The sequence below is a fragment of the Nicotiana tabacum genome, chromosome 3 (genome assembly GCF_000715075.1).
Source record: "Nicotiana tabacum cultivar K326 chromosome 3, ASM71507v2, whole genome shotgun sequence".
Lineage (NCBI taxonomy): Eukaryota > Viridiplantae > Streptophyta > Magnoliopsida > Solanales > Solanaceae > Nicotiana > Nicotiana tabacum.
In genome coordinates this window covers 140,183,330-140,193,202 of record NC_134082.1, presented here as the reverse complement: position 1 = coordinate 140,193,202, position 9,873 = coordinate 140,183,330, and positions in this window count along the sequence as shown.

Here is a 9,873-nt window from a genome sequence, read left to right as displayed (position 1 = left end):
TCAGCCTGATGAGGCAAGATACGTCGCAACACTAGTTGACCTACTTCGAACTTCCATGGACGTACCTTCTTGTTATATGCTTTTTCCATTCTCTGTTGGTACAATTGGCCATGACATACTGCCGCCAATCTTTTTTCATCAATTAGACTTAACTGCTCCAAGCGGGTTTTGACCCATTCAACATCATCAATTTATGCCTCAGCAACAATTCGAAGGGATGTGATTTCAATTTCGGCGGGTATTACTGCCTCCATGCCATACACCAACAAAAAAGGAGTAGCCCCTACTGAAGTGCGGACAGTAGTGCGATAACCCAGCAATGCAAATGACAGCTTTTCATGCCACTGCCTAGAACCTTCCACCATTTTTCGAAGTATCTTCTTTATATTCTTGTTGGCTGCCTCGACTGCTCCATTCGCCTTAGGGCGATATGGGGTGGAATTGCGATGTATAATCTTAAACTGCTGACATGTCTCTGTCATCAGATGATTGTTGAGGTTAGCTCCATTGTCCGTGATGATTACCTTCGGAATCCCAAACCGACAAATGATATTTGAATGCACAAAATTGACCACTGCTTTCTTGGTCACAGATTTGAAAGTTTTCTCTTCAATCCACTTGGTGAAATAATCGATGGCTACTAGAATAAACCTGTGTCCGTTTGATGTTGCTGGTTCGATTGGCCCAATGACATCCATGCCCCAAGCAACAAAAGGCCATGGTGCAGACATTGTATGTACTTAGATGGTAGAGAATGAATCAAATCTCCATGCACTTGGCACTGATGGCATTTACGCACAAAACTGATGCAATCCCGCTCCATAGTGAGCCAGTAATAACCTGCTCGGAGAATTTTCTTTGCCAGAACGTACCCACTCATATGCGGTCCACAAACTCCGGAATGTACCTCGGTCAAGATAGTTGTGGCCTGTCTAGAATCCATGCATCTTAGTAACCCCAGATCTGGAGTTCTTTTGTACAATATACCTCCACTGAAGAAAAATCCGCTTGCCAATCGTCGAATTGTTCTTTTCTGATCACATGTGGCCTGTACCGGATATACTCCCATCCGGAGGTATTCTTTGATATCATGGAACCACGGCTCCCCATCAAGTTCTTCTTCTACCATATTACAGTAAGCATGATGATCACGGACCTGAATCTGCAAAGGGTCCATATAAGCCTTATCTGGATGATGTAACATTGACGCCAGAGAGGCCAAAGCATCGGCGACTTCATTATGTATTATTGGGATATGCTTGAACTCTATTGACTGAAATCGTTGACAAAGATCATGCAAACATTGTCTGTACGGTATGAGTTTCAAATCCCGTGTTTCCCATTCTCCCTGAATTTGGTGCACTAGGAGGTCTGAGTCACCCAAGACCAAGACTTCCTGGACACCCATATCCACAACTAACCTCAAACCCAAAATACATGCCTAGTACTCAGCCATGTTGTTGGTACAGTAAAAATGAAGCTGAGCCGTAACAGGGTAGTGCTGCCCTGTTTCAGAAATAAGTACTGCTCCTATCCCCACGCCCTTCATATTTTTGGCTCCATCAAAGAAAAGTTTCCATCCAGGCTTCTCGACTTGTTCTAAATCATCAATGTGCATCACCTCTTTATCAGGGAAATAAGTTTTCAAAGGTTCATAATCTTCATCAACCAGGTGCTCGACCAAATGGTCCGCCAAGGCCTATGCTTTCATTGCGGTTCGAGTCATGTAGACAATGTCAAACTCTATGAGCAGGATCTGCCACTTTTCAAGCCTCCCTGTGGGCATAGGCTTCTGAAAGATATACTTCAATGGATCCAAGCGAGATATGAGATAGGTAGTGTAAGATGACAAATAAAGTTTTAGCTTCTGCGTCACCCAAGTTAGGGCACAACATGTCCTCTCGAGCTGAGTGTACTTGACCTCGTACGGTGTGAATTTCTTGCTAAGATAATATATGACCAGCTCCTTCCTGCCAGTGATAATATGTTGACCCAATACACAGCCGAATGAATTGTCTAATACCGTTAAATATAGAATCAAAGGTCGCCCTGGTTTGGCGGGACCAACACGGGTGGATTTGACAAATACCCCTTTATCCTATCAAATGCCTCCTGACATTCATCTGTCCACCTGACCGCAGCATCTTTCTTTAACAGCTTGAAAATGGGCTCACAAGTTGTCGTGAGTTGAGCGATGAACCTGCTGATATAATTCAATCTCCCCAACAAACTCATCACCTCGGTCTTGTTCCTTGGAGGTGGCAATTCCTGGATGGCCTTGACTTTCAATGGATCCAGTTCGATACCCCGGCGGCTGACTACGAACCCCAACAACTTTTTAAACGGCACCCCAAAAGCACATTTTGCAGGATTAAGCTTGAGATTGTACCTGCGAAGACTTCAGAAGAACTTCTTCAGATCCCTGACATGGTCAGACTACTTCCTAGACTTCATGATCACATCATCCACGTATAACTCGATTTCCTGGTGTATCATATCATGGAATATTGTTGTCATTTCCCTCATATAGGTTGCCCCAGCATTTTTCAAGCCGAATGGCATGACCCGATAGCAGTACGTTCCCTATGGTGTGATGAATGTGGTCTTTTCTGCATCTTCCTAGTCCATTAAGATCTGATGATAACCCGCATAACAATACACAAAAGAACCAATCTCATGTTGTGGAGTAATTGTCAATCAATATATGGATGTTTTGGTAGGGGAAAATTATCCTTCGGGCTTGCTTTGTTGAGATCCCGATAGTCAACGCACACCCTGGTCTTGCCATCCTTCTTTGGCATAGGCACAACATTGGCTAACCAGGTGGGATACCGTGTGACCCGAATAACTTTCGCATCGAACTGCTTGGTGACCTCTTCTTTGATCTTTACACTTATATCCGTTTTGAACTTTCTCAACTTCTGTTTGACAGGAGGGAATGCTGGGTCAGTGGGCAACTTGTGAACCACTAAATTAGTGCTTAGACCCGACATTTCGTCATAGGACCATGCAAAAACGTCTTTGTATTCGAATAATGCTTTGATTATCTCCTCCCTGAGTTGAGGTTCCAGATTTCCCAATTTCATGCAAGGAAAGGAGATATATGAATCAAATTTGTTTGCACAGTAGGGGTGGTTCTAAGCTTAGTCAAACAGACTTGGACCTCAGGTCCATTTCCTTACATCAATTTATTTACACAAGTAGGATCCAAAACTTGTTATAATGTTAACACTCAAACATTTCAGCCAAAGTACTTTGGGTTACTAGCCTTAACCAACAGTTCAACAGAGCAGAACTTTAAATTTATATAAAATAAACAGTTCGAGCACACATAGTTATAAAAATTGGCACAATTGCACCAGTAATCAGTACTTAAGCTTCAATTTGAATCCAAATTTTTATACAGCTTATTCAGAACTCCAGTCCACTACAACTAAGGATATACCTGGAATTCAAAAGCAAAGAATAGCAAGGAAGGATCAGCAACAGAACAGTAACAAGAACAGTGTGTCAGCAACAAGACCAACACAGAAATGCTCAGGAGAAGAAAAACCACTTTGAACCAAGTTGGAATCCACAACAGCAGCACCCAAAGCTCAAATTAGGATGCCACTAAAATCTAGACCTACGCCCTTGGATGACAACCAAGACTCAACTCATTTTTTACCCTTAGCTGTTTGAGAATTCTATTGAGGTGAGGATCTGAAGAATTTCAGGGATTTTTAATGGAACAGTAGACCCCTTTTTAGCAGCCTCAGATTTCTGATATATTTAGCTCCTTCATCCTTTCCTTGAAAGTCAAGGTAGAGATGCCTTTATAGGCAAGGCATTAGGGCAAGCCTATTCCGAAATCAGATTTTTACAAATGAAACCCCTTTTGATTCTGATTTTAGCTTAGGCCCTTATTCAATTTTTGATTTTGCTCAAATAACCTCAGTTCACATATCAGATTTACAGAATACCCCCTTCCCCCAGCTTCCTAGAAACTTCTTGTTCTATTATGCAAAGATTTCCTCAACCGACTACCCCAAATTACCCCTCAAACCTCTGATATTTACTTCAGAAATCCAAACGGGTCAAATTGACCCAAGGATATAGACCAAATTAAATGGGCTACATTTGCGGGACAAATCAACAACAGACCAAAGCCCAATTTCTTAAAACTAAGACCCTAAACTAAATTACTATTATCTGACACAAAATAGAGGGAATTAACTGAACTGCTAGACTAATTAAGAAAGGACCCTGAACTAATCATGCATGCATGACAAAACCCAGAAGCGGAGATGAAGTACAAACAAAGAATAAAAAGATAAATAACTAAACAAAGCGGACAAAGAAGATACCTGAACATCAACCAGAAAGCCGATTCCACAAACTTTGCAGGGTTTTTCAAATTTCAGACCAGAATAGCCCTTAATCGTATATTTTCATGTGAAAATACACGAATAAAGTCTGTTGCGGTCTGAAACCTTCAGTACACTCCATGATTCGAGAAGTTCTGGGCAGATTCGAAGGAAATCAGTCCGGGATTTAGAAAAAAGGGAGTGGGGTGGTTATAGCGTGTGATTTTGGGTAAGGTCGGGGTAGGCGCTGCCACCAGAGGTCGGGGATTTGGGGGGCGGCTCAGCAAGGGTTTTCCTTCAAAGCTAGATTCGAGCCGTTTTGGGTTGATTTGAGGGCGGGGACTTGTAGATTTGGAGAGAGGAGAAGGAGGGGGTGTTTGGTGTAAGTTTGGTGGCGGTTCACGGTGGCGCCGCCGGGGGAGGCGGTGGAGTTTTGAGGCGGCTCCGTTAGGGTTAGGTATGGGGTCCTTGTGGGGTCCTGAGCAGAGGGGTTTTGAGGGGGGGGAACGAATTTGGACATATAAATACTTCCCAAGCTTTAGTTCCAAGCCGTTCGATCAGGTAGGGATCAACAGCCCAGATTGACACTGGTCGAAATGGCGTCGTTTCGCCTGAAGGGGGATCCGGACTGGGTAGAGGCGGGTTTGGGCTGGAATTGTACAGATCTGGGGGCAATTGGGCTGAAGGGGGTTTAATTAAATGGCCCAAATCCGAATTTCCCTTTGTTTTTTGAATCTTTTCTCTTTTTCAATTTCCAAATTTCTTTTCTTTTCAAAATTAGAAATAAATCCTAAATTAATTATGAAAACTAATATTATCCTATCAAATTAAACTAATTAAACTCTAAAAATAATTATCGTAACTAATTAAATACCAAATTAAAAAAGTTAACAAAATTCGAGAAATTAAAATTAAAATGCAAAAATGAACTATTTTTTGTGATTTTCCATTTTATAAGACACTAAATTACTAATTATTTCAAACATGCAAAAAATTAAATCCTAAATGCAAATGCAGCATATTTTTTATTTTTCATTAATTAACAAATGAAGTACACAGACAAAAATGCAAATAATTAATAGCAAATGCCACAAGATCCACAAAATTACAAATAATGAAACGAAATTACTTTGCTTTGAATTTATGGGAGTATTTCATGTAAGGCAAAAATCACGTGCTCACAATGACCCCTCCTGAGTTGAAGGATCAGTTACAGGAATTGCTTGATATGGGTTTTATTCGGCCTAGTGTATTAGCTTGGGGTGATCCTGTCTTGTTTGTGAAGAAAAAGGATGGTTCTATGCGTATGTGTATTGATTATCGCCAGTTGAACAAGGTTACAGTGAAGAACCGTTATCTTTTGCCTTGTATTGATGATTTGTTTGACCAGCTTCAGGGCGCATGGGTGTTTTCTAAGATTGACTTGCGCTCAGGTTACCATCAGTTGAAGATTCAGGAGCTAGATATCTTGAAGACTGCTTTCAGGACTCGGTATGGTCATTACGAGTTCCTTGTCATGTCATTTGGGCTAACCAATGCCCCAGCAACTTTTATGCACTTGATGCACAGTGTGTTTCAGCCGTATCTTGACTCGTTCGTCATTGTCTTTATTGATGATATTCTGGTATATTCCAAGAGTTGGAAAGATCATGAGCAACACCTGAGGACTGTGATTTAGACTCTGAGAGAGAAGAAGTATATGTTAAGTTCTTGAAATGAGAGTTTTGGTTGGATTTAGTGGCATTCTTAGGCCACGTGGTATCGAGTGAGGGTATTCAGGTGGATCCAAAGAAAATAGAGGTCGTGCAGAGGTTGCCCAGACCATCCTTAGCTATAGAGATCCGCAGTTTCCGTGGCTTGTCAGGTTACTACCGTCGTTTTGTGGAGGGGTTTTCATCGATTGCAGCCCCTATGATCATGTTGATCTAGAAGTATGCTTTGTTCCAGTGAACGGAGGAGTGTGAGGCGAGCATTCAGAAGCTCAATACAGCTTTGACTACAGCCCCAATTTTGTTACTGCCTACAGGTTCGGGGTCTTATACAATTTATTGTGATGCCTCGAGTATTGTCCTCGGAGCGGTATTGATGTAGGATGGTAGGGTGATTGCCTACGCGTCCAGATAGTTAAAGGTACATGAGAAGAATTATACAGTCCATGAACTTGAGTTAGCTGCCATTGATCACGCCCTGAAGATCTGGCACCATTATTTATACGGTGTACCTTGTGAGATTTATACTAACCATCGGAGCTTGCAACACTTGTTCAAGCAAAAGGATCTAAATTTGCACCAGAGGAGGTGGTTAGAGTTGCTGAAGGACTATGATATCACTATTTTGTATCACCCGGGCAAGGCCAATGTGGTGGCCGATGCCTTGAGTCGCCAGGCAGAGAGTCTGGGGAGTTTGGCTTATTTACCAGTATCAGAGAGGCATATGGCGATGGATGTTCAGGCCTTAGCCATCCAATTTGTAAGATTGGATCTTTCGGAGCCCAGTCGGTTTCTAGCTTGCGTGGTTTCTTCATCTTCCTTATTTGATCGTATTAGGGAGCGGCAGTATGATCACCCTCATTTGCTTTTCCTCAAGGACAAAGTTCAGCTCGGTGATGCCAGAGATGTGACTATTGGTGATGATGGGGTATTGAGGATACAGGGTTGAATTTGTGTACCCAATGTCGATGAGCTTCGAGAGTTGATTCTGGAGGAGGCCCATAGCTCGCGATATTCCATTCATCCGGGTGCTGTGAAAATGTATCAGGATTTGAGGCAGCACTATTGGTGGAGGCAGATGAAGAAAGATATAGTTGGATTTGTACCTCGGTGCCTCAACTGTCAGCAGGTGAAGTATGAGCACTAGAGACCGGGTGGGTTGCTTCAGCAGATAGAGATTCCGGAGTAGAAGTGGCAGTGGATCACCATGGCTTTGTAGTTGGGCTCCCACGGACTTTGAGAAATTTCGATGCTATTTGGGTGATTGTGGATCGGCTGACCAAGTCCGCTCACTTCATTCCTATGTGTACTACTTATTCTTCGGAGTGGTTTGTAGATATATATATCCGGGAGATTGTTCGTTTGCATGGAATTCTAGTTTCCATCATTTAAGATAGAAGTACTCAGTTCACATCATGATTCTGGAGAGTCGTTTAGCATGAGTTGGGTACTCGGGTGGAGTTGAGTACAACATTTCACCCTTAGACGGATGGACAGTTCGAGTGCACTATTCATATTCTTGAATATATGCTATGTACATGTGTGATCGAGTTTGGAGGGTCTTGGGATCAGTTCTTACCATTGGCGGAGTTTGCCTACAACAACAGCTATCAGTCCAGCATTCAGATGGCACCGTATAAGGCTTTATATCTTAGATGGTGTAGATCCACGGTGGGTTGGTTTGAATAGGGTGAGGCTAGATTATTGGGCACAGACTTGGTTCGGATGCTTTGGAAAAGGTTAAGGTGATTCAGGATAGACTCTGCATAGCCCAGTCCAGACAGAAGAGTTACACGGACCGTAAGGTTCGTGATGTTACCTATATGGTTGGAGAGTGGGTTCTGCTTCAGGTTTCGCATATGAAGGGCGTTATGAGATTTGGGAAGAAGGGAAAGTTGAGTCTGAGGTTTATTGGCCCTTTTGAGATATTGAGGCGTGTTGGGGAGGTTGCTTATGAGCTTACCTTACCTCCCAGCTTGGCAGGAGTTCATCTGGTATTTCATGTTTCGATGCTTCGGAGGTATCACGGTGACCTGTCGCACGTGTTAGATTTCAGTTTAGTCCAGTTGGACAAGGATCTATCCTATGTTGAGGAGCCAATGGAAATATTGGACAGGCAGGTTAGAAAGTTGAGGTCAAAGAACATTGCATCAGTAAAGGTTTGGTGGCGGGGTCAGCCGGTCGATGAGGCGACCTGGGAGACCGAGCAGGATATGCGCAACTGTTACCCTTATCTTTTCACTACTTCAGGTATGACTCTATGTCGTTCGAGGATGAACGAATGTTTAAGTGTAGGAGGATGTGATGACACGGCCAGTCGTCTTAAGAATTTACGCCCTGATCCCCTGTTATCTGCTTTTCCCATGTTTATTTATGCTATTTTGAATTGCCGGGATGTTCGATTTTGAGTTTCGGAGAGTTGTGGGACACTTAGTCCCTAAATGAGACCTTAATTATTGGAAAGTTGACCATAGTCGGAACAGTGTGAAGACGGCCTCGAAATCAAAATCTGATGGTTCTGTTAGCCCCATTGGGTGTTTTCGAGCTTAGGGGCATGTTCGGATTGTATTTTCGAGGTCCGTAGCTAATTTAGGCTAGAAATGCCGAAAGGTCGAATTTTGAAGTTTCCGGTTTGATAGTGAAATTTTGATCCGAGGGTCGGAATGGAATTATGGGAGTTGGAGTAGCTCCGTAGTGTTGAATGTGACGTGTGTGCAAAATTTTAGGTCATTCAGACGAGGTTTGATAGACTTTTTGATTGAAAGCGTATTTTTAGAGTTTTTGGGATTCTTATGCTTGAATCCGATGAAAAATAGGTGTTTTGATTTGTTTTGAGCATTCCGAAGGTTGGAATAAGTTTGAGTGAAGTTGTGGGATATGTTGGTAGGTTTTGTTGAAGTCTCGGGGGCCTCGGAAAGATTTCGGATGGTTGACGGAAGAATTTTGGAGTTTTAAAGTTGCAGCTTCAGCTGGTTTTCTGTCATAACCGCACCTGCGGTTTGGGTCCCGCAGGTGCGGCGCCAAAGAAGCAGCTTTGTGGTCGTAGAAGCGGAATGGGAGAGGTCAAGCAGGAGCCGCAGAAGCGATAGGTTCTCCACAGGAGCGGTACCGCATCTGTGGACGGGGAGTCGCAGATGTGGAAGCTGGCTTTAAATGAGAAGTCGCATATGCGACCCTTGTTCCGTAAAAGCGGGACCGCAGAAGCAGTCCCAGAACAACGGATGCGGTAACAGCTAGGAAGAAATAAAAAATTTCTAGGGTTTAGTTTCAAAAGTTGGAAATTCAATTTGGAGCTCGGGAGAGGGCGATTTTGAGAGGAAATTGAAGAGGAGATCATTGGATAATAATTCTTTAACCCTTTCTAGTTATATTCCATCAATTTATAGTTAGTTTCATCATTTAATTTCGGATTGGAGATGAAAATTGGGGAAAAGTTGGAAGAAAGTTCTTAGACCTAAAATTCGACTTTTGATTGGGAATTTGACCATAGATTTGGATAATTTTATTATGCAAGAACTCGTGAGAGTATGAGGATTCCGAAAATAAAAAATTTACCTGATTCTGTGATGTGGGCTCGAGGGGAGTTTTGGTCATTTTACCTAATTTCGCATATTAGCTTAGAATTTCTTTGCACAGTTAGTTATTTGAAGTGTTATTTACATTATGCAATTGAATTGAATAGATTTGGGCCATTTGGAGTCGAGTACTCATGGCAAGAGCGTGGTTTCGGGTTTATTATTGAGCCGGTTCGAGGTAAGTGGCTTGTCTAACCTTGTGTGGGGGCCTTTCCCTTAGGATTTGGTATATTTGGTAATTGA